This window comes from Papio anubis, chromosome X (genome assembly GCF_008728515.1).
Source record: "Papio anubis isolate 15944 chromosome X, Panubis1.0, whole genome shotgun sequence".
NCBI lineage: Eukaryota > Metazoa > Chordata > Mammalia > Primates > Cercopithecidae > Papio > Papio anubis.
This window is the reverse complement of record NC_044996.1, coordinates 72916188-72929819: the sequence shown is the minus strand read 5'-3', so window position 1 is coordinate 72929819 and position 13632 is coordinate 72916188. Positions and strand designations below refer to the sequence as shown.

The 13632-nt window shown below is 35.5% G+C and overlaps 1 protein-coding gene across 3 annotated transcripts in view; it reads left to right on the top strand.

Moving 5' to 3' along the window:
• Window positions 1-4949: 4949 nt before the first annotated feature.
• GPR174 (G protein-coupled receptor 174) overlaps window positions 4950-13632 on the top strand; it is a 29786-nt gene continuing 21103 nt past the window's right edge. For all 3 annotated transcript variants that reach the window (XM_003917925.4, XM_021932900.2, XM_021932901.2), the window contains exon 1: window positions 4950-5579. The gene's annotated coding sequence lies outside the window, so the exon portion shown is untranslated. The remainder of the gene's footprint in view (window positions 5580-13632) is intronic.

Sequence of the window (13632 nt, the reverse complement as noted above, 5' to 3'; positions counted from 1 at the left end):
TCTCATTTCTCTTTAGTATTCCTTTCTTGTTAATTGTACTGAAATTGTCAGGGTCTCTACTGAGAGTGGATTTACCTGATAAAGTTACACTAACTACTAATAAAATAAAATCTTAATGAGGAATTTGAGGCTACACATTTACCCTTCCCAACAGAGTTTACTTCTGCAAAAAGGGCGCAGAAGGGGAATAGTCAAAAAGAACACACTTGAAATATTAGCTTTTCAAACCAGTGGCAGGTATGTGAGTGGGTTTTTGTGGGTTATAACACTTGCATTGAGTATTTTATTGTGTGTGACAGATGACCTTCCACTCTGTCTATTCATAACAGTGTTTCTTTCTCTGTAGGGCCTTGTCCACATGTGCATACAGGAATGCAGGCTGTATAAAGTGACTTTTGTGGGTTCTAGCTGAATCTCCTATCACCAAGTTCTGCTTATTGCTAATTGTAAGGACTTAAAATCAATAAAAATAAAACCATTCCTGGCTTGGATTTTTGTCTTAGTATGTATATCCAAAAAACACTCCTTTGCTCTATTCCCCTGAGTATTACTTTCGATTGGAAAATCCAGTGTTCATTTGCACCTAAATTATAATTTTTAGTATAATATATTCTGGACATTTTTCCAATAATATATTAGGTTCCTTTCAGGCTGCAAACTTGCCCTAACATACAGTCACATCATTAATTTTTATTTTGGGCACTGTATTTTGAACCATTTATTCCTTCCTTTATCTTTTGCAAAAAAAATAGAAATTCAATTAGCAAGTTAAAATTTACTACATTGGTTTTGCAAAGAATCATGATCTTGAGTAAAGTGGCATTTTGCGTTTGGACACTGGAACATTTATCTGGTATAGAAACAACTTTCCACTTATTCCCTTTCACTTTGCTCCTAGACTTAGTGTATTTCTGCAAAATAAATTCTGTTTCCCACCATCTTCTGTAATCAATTCAGAGACTATCCCTTAAGGGAAAACAAAACATACTGGTAGTAGATAGAACTGAAAACTTTGGCAAGGTAGGAAGGAGTTTACCAGGTGGTCTACCCTGTAACTGCTTGAAATTGTGGTACTGAGTAATACAGGATCTCTCTAATGCTGCCATAACCCCATCATCCCAAGCCTGGGGATTTTTCTCTTAGCCCTGTGAATTCGCTGAATCTATGTTAATAAGTTCCTCCTTTATTTTCTGATTTTTTAAAAAATAATGATTAATAAAATTCTGTTGCAATATTGCACTTTACCAAAGGTATCACTGTAACCTGAGTATTGGCAGTGACATTTTTGGCTTGAAATCTCCTTAATTTCAAAACTCCAAATCCATACTAAGCATTTTTTTTTTTTTTTTTTTTTTTTTTTACTATCAAAGTTTTGTAATTTGGGGAAAGTTACTTAACATCTCTGAGCCTGTTTTTTCAACTATAAAATGGGGTCAGAACTAAATCTAAAATATAGCATTGTTTTGATGAATAAATAAAATGATTGTAAAACACATTCATATCAAACACAATGCCTGGCACATTGCCAACTCTCAGGCCATAAAATACCTTTGTCATTCACAAAAAAATATTTTACTTAAACAAGGAAAGAATACAATTAGTACTTTAACTCATAACTCCCACCCAAAATAATTTGAATATCTGATCTTTAAAATGTTTTTTAATTCTTTAATTGTAGCACTCATATTTTATTGATGTTGATGAGTTAATTCTACGTAATTGCATGGCCAGACATAAAGCACTTTGCATACTACAGAATGGTAAATAAATTTTAGTCATGATTAAATCATAACTATTAAAAATATTAAAAATTCTTGGAATGGGAGGATCCCTTGTATTTAAAATTGTAGGCCTGATGGTATGAATTTGTTTAGAAAAATTACATTAATCATAATCTATGCTGTACCATGTAATCTTTTATTTACAGTGTAACAAAGAAGTCAACTTGAGACCTAGTAATTTTAGAATCACAAGGTAAACATTAAATAATAATGAAACATTCATTATAAAGGAAATTATTTCCTCAAACCAATATTAAGAGCTGAAATTTTACTTTGCTTCCACTTTAATATATTTTATATTTCGGAGTTGCTCTACAGGGAAAGAATAAAATAATTATCTGGATCTCTATTCTTAATTAAGAAGACTTAACCTTTTTCTTCTTTTTCTTTTTCTAGATCTTTTAAGAAGATCTAAATGAGTCAAAACGTCTCCTCCATATTTATATATACACACACATATATATACACAAATATATATACATATATACACATATATATGCAAAGTCATGAAGTATAGTTTTTGAGTCCACTTAATATTTGACCTTGCCTCCGTAACCAAAGAAAAACCCTTGCCACAGATAATGTAACTACAAAAAAGTCACCTGTTTCATAGATGCCATGAGACATTGGCCAAATGGAAATGATTTTGGTAAAAACATTCTCTTGAGAGTCAAAAAATCCTGCTTCAGATCCCAACTTTATCATTAATTAACTATAAGACTTGAACTGGGTTCCTTCTTTCTTACTTTCTTCATCTTTAAAATGAGAGCTTAGACTATAACATCACTCATATCCCCTTCAACTCTGATATGTTATAACTGAATAAATTTGGAGTGAAAGTTCAGAAGTTCCTGTAGGATTATTTCCTTTGGTTCTAGTCAGGCTCAAGTTTCCTGATGTAAATAGAGAAGATAAGAGAGTATCACTCAGGGAATTTGACTACTGGGTGTTTTATTTCAAAACACAAGAAGTTTGGCTCCTGTGAGTTCCATCTGAGGTTGAAAATTCAAAAGATGTGTTGCACAAAAGGAGAAAGACATGCCTGCATCCAAAGCTTATTTGGTGGAAGCAAGCAGGAGGAAAATGAGGATACCAAGAGGTGAGCCAGTAAAACCCGTCAAGAGCTATGGGTTTTAAGAAATACAAATAATATTTCTGTTCTTTACTTACTAAAATCTTGTGGTTCTTAATAGGCGCAGCCCAAACCCTTCTTCTCCTGGAAGACTTGCCTAACTTCTATAATAAAATTGTACCCATTACTATAGTTCTCTGAGATCCTTGACTTCTCTGAAATCTTACAGCACTAGATATGACGTTCTTAGGCCTTTATTATATTCATGTTGCCTTATATTTGGGGCAATTGCAGATATATATATATATATATATATATATATATATATATATACCTTATCTGCTTAATTGGATTCTAAAGAGTTGCTGGGACATGGTATCCTAAGTGCCATCAGCCCTCTGCCACTCTGTCCTTTATTCTCACCTCCCCAGTTGAATTTGATCCACTGCTCTACACTTAAGAGTTATTCAATATATGTTTGCTGAATGGAGCTAAGGCTGTGTGAGGAAAGAGCACATCACAATAAACTCTAGACACACTAAAGGAGGTCGAAAAAATATTTCTATAAACAAGCAAACATAGTATTACCCACATCATCTGCCAGACCCCAAAACACAGAATCAGAAGACAATGCCAGGGCAATATATTTCTGTCTGTTGTAAATGTGTCTGACTCAATACACATTTAGATTAATTTACTCTTTGACCGGACTCAGTGGCTCATGCTTATAATCCCAGCACTTTGGGAGGCTGAAGCAGGTGGACCACTTGAGGCCAGGAGTTCAACACCAGCCTGGTCAACATGGTGAAAACCCATCTCTACTAAAAATACAAAAATTAGCCAGGAGTAGTGGCACATGCCTGTAATCCCAAGCTACTCAGATGGCTGAGGGATGAGATTTGCTTGAACCCAGGAGGCAGAGGTTGCAGTGAGCCAAGATCGGGCCATTTCACCTCAGTCTGGGTGAAAGAGCAAGAAGCTGTCCTAAAACAACAACAACAACAACAACAACAACAAAACAAACAAACAAAAACAAAAACCCTTTTTCCCCTTATATTTTTCTCCAGTTGCTCAAGACAATTCTCACTAAAGCTAGCCTATGACAAAATCGTTATTTTGCTTTTGACAGTTCAGTTTTCCTATCCTTGGATCTCTTCAGTTTTCCTTTATATCCTGTTCTCAACATGTACTCCTACCTTTACAGCTCTAAACTCATTCATACCAAGATTTTCAAGTAAGTGTATTTCTAGGAGAATGAGAATTTTAAAATCAAGACCTAAGGAAGAAAGAAATTCTTGCCTCTAGAATATTGGTGTTTCAGGCAAAGTGGAGGTGATATTTTGAGGTGGAGAGCCCTCCAGGTATTCCCTATAATGTACCACACAGGTATGTCCTGGCATGAGACTGGACTTGCAATAACATATTTTCTTCTTCCATGGCCTATGTGAAAAGTCCCTTTACTCTGATCTAGAGATATTACCCAAGTCATGGGTATTACCTCAAGTTGCTTCCTGTTCATCTACCTTTGGGAGTGGGGAAGGGGGGTGTTAAGTGCCTAATACAGTGTGGCACTGGTCTCAGGGGTCTGGAACTCTGTGACTCCTTGGAATACCATCATCAAGAGCCTGTGGCAATGGGTCTGGGCTGCAGAAAACCAACCTCTTTTCATTGGATCCTGCCTAACTACTAAGAAGAAATGGAGATTTACCTGCACTTCTTGGTAACAGGGACCCTGAGGGCAATGGGAAGTGGGTGGACAGCAAGTGGAAGGTGGATTATAGCTCCAGATTCCTCTTAAGGAGTGCGGTATTTAATTCAATGTGAGAATTTTAGAGGTTTGTGTATTCAAGAATGCCCTAAGCAGAGATCATGCTCACCTTTACCTCTTCTATTGGCAGCTTTCTAGGGAACATTCTTGAGAATTTTCGCTTTGGTAACTGAATGCAAGTGAGAGGCTGTGAGAAAGGATCACCCTAAGACTGCGGTGGTCCACTATCTATGGAAGCAACTCGAGGGCTCCTAGCTTCAGCAAAGGACTCAATAGGCAAATAGGCTGTGTGTTATCATGAGCTCAAAGCTGAGTGCAACCACAGAAGACAATGAACTGTGGCCCTAGAAATAGAAAGAAGAATTTCTTTTCCTAAATGTGAAGCTTTGCAGGCTCTACATGCAGCCAGTAGTGTAGCCCTGCATCATTAACGGGGGTGGGCGGGGGCGGAGAGAATGAAAGCAAAAGAGCACGCTGGCTGCCCCCTGGAAAACGGAAATGTTCAGTGTACAGAGAGTGGCTTGCATATTTCACTCTGACATCTTACTACTATGTTCAACATGATAGTGGTTAGATATTCCTGATAATTTTTTTTTCCTTTTGCTTTCATAATTTTTCTTTTGGCTTTCTTTTATTTTGTATTATTTTTACTTTTATTTATTTTCTTCCCTCCCTCCTTCTCTCCCGTATTCACTCCTTCCTTCCTTCCTTCCTTCCTTCCTTCCTTCCTTCCTTCCTTCCTCTCCTTTCCTTTTCTTTCTTTCTCTTTTTCTTCCTCTTTCTTCTCTTTCTTTCTTTCTTTCTTTCTTTCTTTCTTTGGCTAGTGAAGGAGAATTGGATTGGTCATTTTCAGAACAGGGAGCTTAAATTGATGCACAGATCAGTAGCATCCTTGTTGGAGTGGGCGTCACATGAATTCTTTGGAGATCTCTGAAGAAAACAGAAAGAAACTGAAATGGTAGGTTCTAATTATTTATGCATAATTAGCTCTCATCTGTGCATTTTTCCCTTAATATCTAGAACTGGACTCTTCACACAAAGATCTGTATAACTTGTCAAGTCTAAGGATGGTTATGGATATAATGAACTTGGACCATCCTAAAATGTCATTTCCTTGGTATCTGAAGAAACAAAAACAAGTGTATGATGGGCTGCCAGAGGAGGGAGGCAACTTTAAACTTGGGAAAATTTAAGTTTGACATGGAGATATTTTAATAATGTGTTTAGCTCAATTGATATTGAATAAAATAGTCCTATGAACATTTGCGATTTAACCCATTTGTATTAAGTAGAGTTGCTTACATAAAGGTGCAGGATAATTTTTATCTACTCTTTGCTATAACTCTTTTGGGGTGCTATTTTTATCTGCTGCATAATTAAACTGGTTAACTTTGTGTCCTTTTCAAAATGAATGATTATTTGAAAAATGAGAGATATAATATTTCAGGACCTTAGCTAATATAAATGCATGTTCCTATCAGCTTGTGTAAGTTACTTATTTTCACTGTAAAAGTTAATTGTTGTAATTAATGATAGATATAAAGATTCTGCTTTCAAACACGTTTAAGAAAACGTGTTTATAATGAGAGAAAGGGGAAATAAGAAAGATAACAGGCACAGTTGCTCTGTTTTTCATAGATAAGCTCTATCTACGAAAGTAAGTAATCAGCACATTAAAAAATCAACAACGGTTAAAATGATTTTGAATTTAATTTACATTTCTAGATACTCAAAATTGACTTTGAAAAATGTAAGTGAAGTTATTTCCTTGTTTGGATGTTGTCTCCTTTTTGTGCTCCAAGAGGAAATGTTTAGGACGGTGCCTTTGGACTTTAAACCATATGATGACACTATAAATGGTGTGTAACTGCTAGGAGTTGCATTCAGAGACTAAAAGAAAAAAGTCATGAATTCCTATGTGAGAGAGAGATAGAAATGAGGAGGGATGTGTTACAACATGACCCATGATTAAATCTCAAATAACTTTCCTGCTCCATCCTCTCCTGTCAACAGTAATGTACATGGACTTTATTTTATACTGCTCAAAATTTTTCATAAAAGAAAAAGTTATAATTTTATTCAATAAGCAGAACTATATGCTTTAGAGAGCTTAGGATCATTCAGCAAAGAGTATTTCATTTTTCCTTTAGCTTCTGTAAATATCAGATATAAACACAAAAACATTAAACTTATAGAGAGGATTAAAGTTCTTCCACCCAGGGCAAGATTATACCAGTCACACTAGCAAACATTTGAGTATGCCAAGAAGTTTGTGTTCAAGGAGGATATACTCTTAATTACAGATAATGTGCTTTGCACTTGTGAACACGTGTACTGCTCTACTTTGCTATATGTTTGTAATAATATGTGTATGAGACAGGAACTATCTAGTGTATCTATTTTGGTTGGGGCCAGATTAATATGATGCTGAATAATGTAAAGATGAATAAACACAAAGCGAGTCATAGACTGCTCCCAATATCTCACTGAATTTCACCCGAAGACCCCTAGGAATGAATGCACTTCATTATGGCCCTTTGTACTAGGTAACTGAAAGGAAGAGGACAAAGAAACACACTTGCATTCTGCTCATAGATACTTTGGCACCAATGAGCTACCCAGAACCAAAAAGGGAAGTAAACTCCTTTTCCTGATTTCCACCCAATCTTGATAAAAGTGGGGCACAGTAGGTGCCTCTTCCCTTGCCCATTAAAGTGACTCCCCACCCAAAACCTTCTTTGTATGCTATAGGTCTCAAGAATCAGTCTCCAGATCCCTAGTCAGAGAATAAGAAATAGTCAGAAACAGATTCAGCTCTGGTCACTTTCAGAGCAATGGCAAACATCTGAGACTTTTATGCTTTGGGAATTAAAGTAGGTTTATAGTGTACATTGTACAGCTGGAAAAAAATGAGACTCATAGAGGTGAAGTGACTGGGTCAAGTACCACTGTGTGTCTGTGACAGAGACAAAGGTAGAATCCAGGTCTCTTCATACCTTGTCCAGTGCTCTGTTCATTTCTCCTTGCTGACTATCAAGGTTTATGGATTAAGAGACATGCATTATTCATTGGGAAATATTAAAAGATTTCATTTTGAGAGCATTCAAGAATCTCTCAATATCAGGCACACTTCAGGTTTCCCCCAAAGGCCCTAATATTGTAACAGACCTTGAGTTGCTGGGCTTTACCACTGTTTCCTTCCAATAATAGGAAAGAGTTTTTCCTACTGTGCTCATAGAAAACAAAACAAAACAAAACAAAACAAAAACAAACAAAAATCAAAGTGCAAATTGATGCTAGATGCTGTAATACAAGATTAAGAAAGACCTGGCCATATACTAGAAGTGTATGTGCTGTATTGAGTGTCAGAGCAACAATGCAGCCAGTTCATTAGACAAGAGAGAGTATCCAGGAGGTCCTGAGGTATAGGAGATTCCAGATTTGAGAAAGGAGTGAAGATTTTAGGGTATCTTGTCTGACAGAAACAGGCACATACGGTTGATCAACTAAGGTGAGAGCATGAGGAAGATAAATACATACAGTATGTTATAGTATGTGAATCCTGAAAAGGAATGCAGTAATTAGTGGCTTGAATATTACTAATGTTTGTCATATAACAAAGGGCTATCTGAGATCTGAAAATTAAAGTGGGTTCTTCTGGTGTAGTCTTGGAAAGATTAACAAAGAGTGTGTTCCAGAGGCATCACTTTACTTTGCAGCAACAGCTGCATTAGCAGCAGCCAGAGATCAAGATGCAGACAGAGCTCCTGACAAATAATCAGATATGCAAGATATTAGCCAAAATCAAGTCTGTATAGACTCTGGAAACTTGGTTATGGGTCAAGAAGTTCACTAAATTTAGTTATCTAGTGAGGAAACTAAAATTTAACCATTATCAGGTTCAATTATGTGGGTCATGCAAAAGCGTGACTTGTTCCCACCGTGGGAGCCAGGGTTGCCAATTCAGACTCAGTTGTGTCTTGGATAGCATAAATACTACCTCACTGGAAACCTAAAATATATGCAAATGTCTCACCAAGTCAAAAATGCCCATCAACGCCTTTCCTACTTCCTGACATAATATTTGTTTCTTTAAAAAGCTTTTACAAAATGTCACGCTACTTAGGGCAGAAAATAAGATTTTATCTACATTCTCAGCAATGATGAAAGGCTTTAATATTGTTATTATTATTTAGCTAAAAATTTTTTCAGCTTTACTTGGCAGATGAGATTCAAGTATTTCTTATAAGTCAATCACATGTTACCGGATATTTCTTATAAATAAATGACTTTTTTTCGAGACAGGGTTTCACCCTACTACCTTGGCTGAAATGCAGTGGCGTGATCACAGCTCACTGCAGACTTGATCCCCTCGGGCTCAGATGACTCTCCTACCTCAGCCTCCCAAAGAGCTGGGACTATAGATACGCACCACCATGCAAGGCTACTTTTTGTACTTTCTTTGTGGAGACAGGGTTTTGACTTGTCTGGAACTCCTGGCCTTGAGCAATCTCCCAATCTTGGCCTCCCAAAGTTCTGGGGTTACAAGTATGAGCCCCTGCACTTGGCCCCAGTGACGTATTTCTGTATGATAAAATAATTCTAACAACTTAAGTAAAGGATGATGGTGATGAAATCCTTTACTGTTCAAAGTATTTAATCTATTTTAGGTAATGCTGATGACCTACAAGTTACTTCTTCTTTAAAACTAAAAGTGTGTTATTTTAGGTGTCTACTCTATTTGAAGTGTCAGGCCAAATGGTGTGCTGAAAAATGAATAACATGTAGAAGATAGACTGATTTATTATTTCTCAGATACGTTTTTACAGTTAAATATTATAAGCAAAATATATTCTGAGACGAAAAAGCCCACAGAGTCTATTTTTTTAAATTTGCATTTTATTTTAATCTATAGTTTCATGGCCCCTATTAATTTTCATACTGAAGGACTTACTCCTTTAATTTTCTAAAGAAATATTTCTTTAACTTTTTTTTCCCACATCCTTATGACAATAGCATTCTGCTTTTGTGTTCTTTGGTCCAGTTTTTATTGGGATCTGTTTTTATTTTTACCTTTTTTCCCCCTTTATGTTTATACCTTCTAATTATAAATTACCTGCTAACTTCTCTCTCTTCTAAGAAAGTTAGGGCTAAAACTACGTAGTTCTGATTTTGTAATACTTCATAAAACTAACTCAATTTAACAAAAGAAAGTTCAGTGATTTGACCTAGCATTAGTCTCTCTGAAGAAGAACTACTGACCGTAGAAATAGAGTTTTGTATCAAAAGCAGTCACAGTGCATATGAAGACATCTGGTATAGTAATACCTTTCTCTCTGAAATGCTATAACTTTTAAAAGTTTATTAGGGTTAAAAAAAATAATTCTACTTAGCTGAAGCAGAGTATGAATGTAACAGACTAGAATGTAAACTGGTTGGTCTAGATAATCCATCCGGTTTATTTAGAGAAGGCAGATTTGTGGCCCAAGTTATCCTGAGTGAGTGATCATATATTGGATTTGGGGATACCCAATTTTGCTCTGACATCTTGCTGAAAGGCTTTTTTGATTATAGAGAATAGATTAAACCTCCCTCAGTTTTTTTTTTTTTTTTTCCAGGAAGTTTGGTTAAGTAAACCCTATGAGGGCATTCTGTAACCTGCGGAGAGAAAAGGGCTGTTTTTCAGAATAGAGACTATAACCTGGATTATATTTGATGTATAATTACTTGTTAACGACTGCTTTAGTTCTAAGTTACAGTTTTAAGAATTTTACATTAAGAAATATTATCTTTGTGTCTGTTTGGGTCTTTTCCAGGGGAAAATTTACTCAGAAACTTTAAAACCAACTGATCTCTGGGAATCATTAAATTTGAAAATATCTGTGACATAGTCCAATAGAGAAAAATTATTAAAGTTGATCACCCCAGGTTATAAGTTATTCCTTGACTGGTACTTGGGCCAAACATTAATGGCCAGAGTAAAACTATAGGCTAAATCAGTATCTGAAGAATATGGGCATGGTGGTTAACCAGGCTGGCTCCTCCTCAAATGCTGTGGAACCTCTGTTGTATGGGCTTCTTGAACACAATACATAGAGATGCAATCTTCTCTTCATAATTTTCATTTAGTGACACACTTAGACACTCATTGGAAAAATTTTGGACACACAATAGAAATGAAAATCGATAGTAAATCACCCAAATATAGACCCTCTAAAGACTGTATGATGTTGCTTTGAAAATTTTAAATTTAATCTATTTAACATTTGCATGCTTTAACCCACTTGTCATATTGGGTCAAATAATATGAAATACTTCTAAGAAGTGGTGATCAGTTCTTTATATTTTCCTGCAAAATTTCAGCACATTAATTAAAAAGAATTGATTTGGTTTCGTATCTAAAAATTTGTTTTAAAAATAAAAATTTAATTTCATACAACCCTTTCCTGAGTGAGGAATTACATTTAGATTGTAATAATTTATTGTAGAATGAAAATTAGGTTTGGTTTGCTCAGTCTCACTCATAAGCGTAATGACTTTATTTTCTTCATGGGGAATTCTGAGTCTTTGGCCTTTTTCTATTCCCGTATCTCTGGGAGTTCAGTCTAGTTTCTTTAGCAAAGGGAAAATAATAGTTTTCAAATATGATATTGGATTTTGGACGTACATGTATGTGTTCCCAGAGCCTTCTCACAGCTCCATACATGAGTTTCAAGGCAGGTCCAAAGTCTCATCATGAACTAAGGGTCAGCATCAGATTCAAACCATCCTTGATACAGATTTTTTTTCCTGTAGAGCTTATACTCTTTTCTAAATCAGGTATATTTTTAGTAATAACTCTAGAAAAAGCTATAAAATATCTAAGCAGCTACTCAGAAACTAAGATTTAGCAGGTTTTTTGAGCTTATCTACTACTGGCTCTTTTATTTTTAGTGTCCTATCATCAAAAGTAATATATATTTTTAAAATTGTACACTTATGATATGCTAAGCATTGGGCAAGATGCCTTATATCATTTTGACAACAACTATATTTATTTTCTCCATTTTAAAGATTAAGAAACTAATGTTCAAGAAATTACATAACTTGTCCAATGATACACAACTGTTTTTTCAACACCACTTTATTGAGGTATGATTAGCATATAAAAAGTTGTGTATATTTAATATATATAACTTGGTAAGTTTGGAGATAAATATATACCTGGAAAACCACCACCACAATCTATGCGATAAACATACCTATCTTGGTTGAGTTTCAAACCCAATTCTGTTGATTGTCAAAGCTCTTTCTTTATATTATGCTGTCTCTATATGATAAAGCTATAACTCACTATCTTGTCCCTTTCCACTTGAGAATCAAGAGAGGTGGTAATAGAAGAATTCAGGATGTACTCATTTCAAAACAGGCTGTCATTTTATTGAATTTAGGCTAGGTGAACAAGGAAAAGGAGGCAGGGAATAGGGAATGAAATGAATAAAATTGAGAATTGTAAAAAGCAAAAATTAAATGTTTTATTTGTCTTCAACCATTCTTTATGATGTGTTTTCTATTTTTACGAGATATAACCACTGCCTCTTATAACTTACTTACTTGAGGAGGATAAGCTAACACAAATTAATTCTGATTATACAAAAGAGATTTAGGAAGAAGGTGTGTGACTTCATGGAACTTTTTGCCTTAAACAGAATCACCATTCATCTACACTTAAGCTGACATAATGGAAAAAGAAAATCATATTAGAATTTTTGCTTTATTCTGTGTAATCTAATTTATGGCATGCTAAGGTTTAAGAGCAAAGGTTCTAAACTCCAGATATAAGCCTGTGTTAGAAATTAGAACACAATGTGTGGTTTTAGATGCAAGTTAGTATCAACAAAAGGAAAGGGCTCAAAAAATTGTACACAGAGGCTCTCCTAAACAGTTCTGCAGCAATAGATTAATTTATGTGTTTACTTGTTTGCTGGCTTCCTAGTGCATTCTATATTGGCTATAAGGAATTCGAATTTGGGGGAAAACATGGGATCCTTCATATGCAAATCAAGTTTACACATCAACCATCAGAAAGAGGAGAGAACTATTTTTATATTTGTGAGTAAGCTTTTTCCTTACGATCAAGGACTTGGAGTTATACGACACCTGTTCTTGTTTCAGAGCATACTCTGTGTCTGTGTTACAGAGAGAATTAACTGGAATCTAATCGCATACTTAAGTTTAGGAGCTCAGTGTGGTAACCATCTGATCCAGTGAGTTATCAAATCTTGAGTTAAAAGAACAAAAACACAATAACAAAGTTTTAGGCTTGTCTGTCTCCTGATAATGCTAATTATTTCCCAACATATTCTCTTGCTTTCTACACACTCGCCTCCTCTGTCTGTGCTCCCTATCCAAGAGGAAATAGAGGAAGAACCTTGGGACATCAATTTCTAAACTCTCTTCTAAATTATGCTTTCAGCAGGCACCAATCACAAGCTTGAACTCATGCTCCTTTGGGACTGATTAGAGGTATATCCTGAACAAGGCACTAAGCTCCCTCATTTTTCAGTTTCTCTATCTGAGAAAATGGTATAATTGAGGACACTTCTCTCTTAAGGGTATGGATCACCATGTAGATACTGAACAGGGACTTTGTATTTCTTTTGCCAGAGCTCCTCTGTGCAATTTGCAAAATACCTTGTGCTAATGGATTGAAATCACTCTAGGAACATTGAGTTGTACTTGCCTTTCACCTGACAAATTTCCCTTTGCACATGTCAGCATTATGCCTGGTTAAGCTTGCAGATTGAAGTGCTTATGAGGAGCAAAATAGTTCTAAGGCTTGCAGCTGAATAAATGAGAAATAGAGGCATAACTTTTATGGATGAGTGAATTGCTGTTTTTAGAAATGCTGTATGGAATAGTCCAACCACTTTAAGGTATGTTGTATGTTTCTACTCTAAATATATGGCAGCTTTCTACAAGCTTAACATTTGACCTGCCCAATCTAGCAATTGATTTTACACATCTCTCTT